The sequence below is a fragment of the Macaca fascicularis genome, chromosome 7 (assembly GCF_037993035.2).
Source record: "Macaca fascicularis isolate 582-1 chromosome 7, T2T-MFA8v1.1".
In the NCBI taxonomy this organism is placed as follows: domain Eukaryota; kingdom Metazoa; phylum Chordata; class Mammalia; order Primates; family Cercopithecidae; genus Macaca; species Macaca fascicularis.
The window spans coordinates 143,186,558-143,191,238 of record NC_088381.1 but is presented as its reverse complement, the minus strand read 5'-3'; the positions used below and the strand labels follow the sequence as shown (position 1 = coordinate 143,191,238).

Below are 4,681 nucleotides of genomic sequence, written 5' to 3'. Positions count from 1 at the left end.
TGGGGGGACAGGATGAATATCTGTGTGCTAAGCTCACTGAGATCTGTTAGGCTTGTTCCCTGTGAATAATTTATATTTCGAGACACCTAGTACTTTCAAATTCATACAATAATGAGCTGTGTTATATTAGGATTCTATTATATGTTCACCTATCAAAATTTATACCTAAAATATTCACATTCAATATGGGGAGATACAAAGATAATTTAGATACCATATATGACCAACTCTAGAAAACACATATCCTTTTTTTTTTTTAAGAGACAGGGGTCTCACTATGTTGCCCAGGCTGGTGTCAAACTCCCGGGCTCACGCAATTCTCCTACCTCAGGTTCCCAACATGCTGGGATTACAGGTGTGGGCCACCATGCCTGTTCAGAAAACACATATCTTAACATAATACACAATAATCACAATAGCAGGAAACATAAGTTTTGTTTTATTTTGTTTTTTAATCAGAAAGACAACATATCCAGGTGAAAAATTTCCCCAGTGATGTAGGAAACGCCATCGTCTGCCATCAGCCCGTCTCTAAATTCTCACTCATGTTTGTTCATGTAGCTGCTACTCCTAATTCCAGATGAAAATTTCCTGTCGTTCAAAGGCAGAGCCGTTTGTGTGTGATTTATGCAACCCCTGGGTTCCATCAAAATGAAAAGAGTTACTGAAATAGAAGTTTTTCTTATTGCCATGCCAACAGCAGACCCACAACCTCAGCTTACAAACACAATCTGTGCTAAAGCCCAAAGCACATACCCTCACGTGCCTCCATCAGAAAGATCTTTCCATTTCCTTCAAGAACAAACCTCCTTCACGTACAATATCCCTCCCAGTAGCATATGTAGGCCTCATTCCTCAGGGAACTTGGAGGAACACACACACACACACACTCCTCCAGCACACACCTCCTTTCTCATTCTCCAGAGACCCAGGGGTGTGTGTGTGAATGTCTGAACTGATGACATATTGTGACAGAGGACGCAAGACAGTGAGGCACAGCCTCAAAGCAATGCAGGTCACAGCAATAGGCTTTATATAACCCAGAGCCACGGAGAGACCCAAAATAGCAGCCTCCCTGCTGCTCAGTTAGTCTCCTCCATCAACCAGGGATAAAATTAGAGCAGGCGCTGACGTGCACCTGCGTCTGCACAGGGACTCCAGGGAGACAGTGAGAACAGGCTCGACACTGCCATCGGCCACGCAGACTGCCAGATTTTTCAGACCCAATCTGTTACCAGACAGAACCGTGTGCGTGTATGCGTGTGTGTGTGGTATGCGCACGCATGGGTGTACATGCGGGCCATGTGGAGCCCTGCTCTGAGGAGAACATTTCAAGGGAATGGCGGGGAAGTTTGGCAGCATGGGGCTTTGAGAAGAATGTTCCAGGCTTTTTGGGGAAGAAGTCAGTCCCCACATCCAGTCTCCATTTTACTTCATAGTTCCTTTTTGCTGCCCTCCCTACCACTTCTCTCTGGCCTATGTGGGGTCAAGTTTGGCTGGGACATCCTCCCTCTAAGACCTCGTTCTGCCTGGGACGTCCTCCCTCTAAGACCTCGTTCTGCAAAACAAACAACAAACTAAAACAAAATCCTACTGTGTTTATTTCGATTCAACCAAACACACACAGTCTGAAGAGTAAAAGCTTGTGCCAAGAAGTCCGGAAGAGAGACGGGCTGGTGAATGTGGCTGAATGTTCTGCAGGCCCCAGGACCCCACTTTGCCTGGAAGCCATGAACACCGCTCACATGTGGGATTGGCAGAAATCCTGTCCTCCTGAGGCAGCAGGTGATTTGTTCTTTTTCTGCTTGAGGGAAAACAAGGCAGAATAATATTCCCCCCAAAAGATGCACAGTGAAAGGTTATTTTGGTCAGTACATACCAGATATGATACAAATTTCAAAGGAGGAAGCATGGCTGACCCCAGGAACCAGAGACCAGATAAATAGGTACAAACTAGATGGAATGAGACAAGACTGTGTTTTGTTTTGTTTTGTTTTCAGGAAAAAGCCATCATCCCACACTATGGCCTCTGAAATTCTACTATGACACATTCATTTTGGGAAGTTTATGTCCTTGGACTTCCCTCGGAAGTAAATACTTTAGAAGCTGGCCATGGTGGCACAGGCATATAGTCCTAGCTATTTGGGAGACTGAGGTGGGAGGATTGCTTGAGCCCAGGAGTTCAAGGTTACAGTGAGCTGCAATCGTACTACTGCACCCCAGCCCTCTGGGTGACAGAGCGAGACTGCCTCTCTACAGAAGTTTTTTGGCCAGGTGCAATGGCTCACGCCTGTAATCCCCACACTTTGGGAGGCCGACGCTGGTGGATCACCTGAGTTCAGGAGTTCGAGACCAGCCTGACCAACATGGAGAAACCCCGTCTCTAATAAAAATACAACATTAGCCAGGCGTGGTGGTGGGCACCTGTAATCCTAGCTAGTCGGGAGGCTGAGGCAGCAGAATCGCGTGACCCAAGGAGGCGGAGGTTGCAGTGAGCCCAGATCACACCACTGCACTCCAGCCTGGGCGACAGAGTGAGACCCTTTCTCCAAAATAATAATAATAATACATAAATAAATAAATAAATAAAATAAAAATTTATATGGGCCGGGCACAGTGGCTGACGCCTGTAATCCCAGCACTTTATGAGGCTGAGGCAGGTGAATCGCTTGGGCTCAGGAACTTGAGACAAGCCTGGGCAACATGGCAAAACCGTATCTCTACTAAAAATACAAAAATAGCCAGGCATGGTGGTGCACACCTGTAGTCCCAGCTACTTGGGAGGCTGAGGCAGGAGGGTCACTTGAGTCCAGGAAGTTGAGGCTGCAGTGAGCAGTGACTGTGCCACTGCACTCCTGACTGGGTGACACAGTGAGACCTTGTCTCAAAAAAAAAAAAAAAAAAAACAACAACAACAAATTGCGGGGGCCGGGCGCGGTGGCTCAAAGTAATCCCAGCAGTTTGGGAGGCCGAGGCAGGCAGATCACGAGGTCAGAAGATCGAGACCAGCCTGGCCAACATGGTGAAGCCCCATCTCTACTAAAAATACAAAAATTGGCCGGGTGTGGTGGCACGCACCTGTAATCCCAGCTACTCAGGAGGCTGAGGCAGGAGAATCACTTAATCCAGAGAGTCGGAGACTGCAGTGAGCTGAGATGGCGCCACTGCATTCCAGCCTGGTGACAGAGCAAGATTCCATCTCAAAAAGAAAATAACAATAATAAGAAAAATAAAAAAATTTAAGAAGGAAAAAAATACCTTAGTGAGTGGTAACATATTCAACTATTTCACATGGAGGTATCCATAATTTATCCTTTTCCTTTTAAGGTAACCCACATAAATCCTGGATTCCCATACAGCCCAGAATCTGTGCAGTATCATTTTCAAAAAACAAAACAACATACACGCATGTGCGAAAGCACACACACACACACACACACACACACAAAAATCTAATTTTTAATGGCCAGGTGTGGTAGCTCACGCCTGTTATCCCAGCATTTTGTGAGTTCGAGATGGGTGGATTACCTAAAGTCAGGAGTTTCAGACCAGCCTGGCCAACATAGTGAAACCCCGTCTCCACTAAAAATACAAAAAATGACCTGGGCATGGTAACACATGCCTGTAACGCCAGCTCCTCAGGAGGCTGAGGCAGGAGAATCACTTGAACCCAGGAGGCAGAGGTTGCAGCTAGCCGAGATCGAGCCACTGCACTCCATCCTGGGCAACAAGAGCGAAACTCCATCTCAAAATAAAATAAAATAATTTTTAAAACAATTCCCATTTTTATTTAAATGTTGAGAAAAGCAACAAAAAGGATCTGACAGCAAGCAAAACCACACTCTGAACTTCCCTTTTCCCTCCTCCAAGTCTTTTTTTTTTGAGATGGAGTCTTGCTCTGTCACCGAGGCTGGATTGCAGTGGTGTGATCTCGGCTCACTGCAACCTCCGCTTCCCAGGTTCAAGCAATTCTCCTGCCTCAGCCTCCTGAGTAGCTGGGACTACAGGTGCGCGCCGCCACACCCAGCTAATTTTTGTAATTTTATTTTATTTTATTTATTTATTTTGAGACAGAGTCTTGCTCTGTCGCCAGACTGGAGTGCAGTGGTGTGGTTTGTATTTTTAGTTTTGTATTTTTAGTAGAGACCGGGGTTTCACCATGTTGGTCAGGCTGCTCTCAAACTCCTGACCTTGTGATCTGCCCGCCTTGGCCTCCCAAAGTGCTGGGATTACAGGCATGAACCACCATGCCTGGCCCCCTCCTCCAAGTCTTATAGCTGCTCTGAGCCCTCTAAAAATTCCAGATACCCTTAGATATTGCTCTCCCTCTCTCAACCTCTCCTTTAGCTCTTTATTTTTGTGTCCATTGACCAGCATCTCTGACTTCTTCTAGTCCTCTCCAATCTGCTCACTCTTTGGCTTCTTCACGCACAAAAAGGAAGCAGCTGAGGCTGACTCAGTAAGCAAGAATCTGTTCCCCCTTCAAAGTCTAGGCATAAGGGTTCAGAGACAGGGCGGCTACTCACCCTGCTAGACCAACAGGGCTGTGGTGCTGTGTTGGGTGGGGTCAGGGAGATCTCTGAGGAAAGGACTTTGCTAAAGGAGATGGGAAGGATGGGGTGGAGAAATGGGGTGGAGGGAACTTCAAAGTGAAATTTCTGTCGTTTGACAGTTTTCGTCT

At 46.5% G+C, this 4,681-nt stretch overlaps 1 long non-coding RNA gene across 1 annotated transcript; it reads right to left on the bottom strand.

Annotated features, from left to right (window-relative positions):
• Nucleotides 1-420: 420 nt before the first annotated feature.
• On the bottom strand, nucleotides 421-1,008 carry LOC135972017 (uncharacterized). Its single transcript, XR_010588554.1, has 2 exons — nucleotides 757-1,008; nucleotides 421-636 (listed from the first exon to the last, which is right to left on the bottom strand). It is a non-coding gene; the product is annotated as an uncharacterized lncRNA (long non-coding RNA).
• Nucleotides 1,009-4,681: the final 3,673 nt, after the last annotated feature.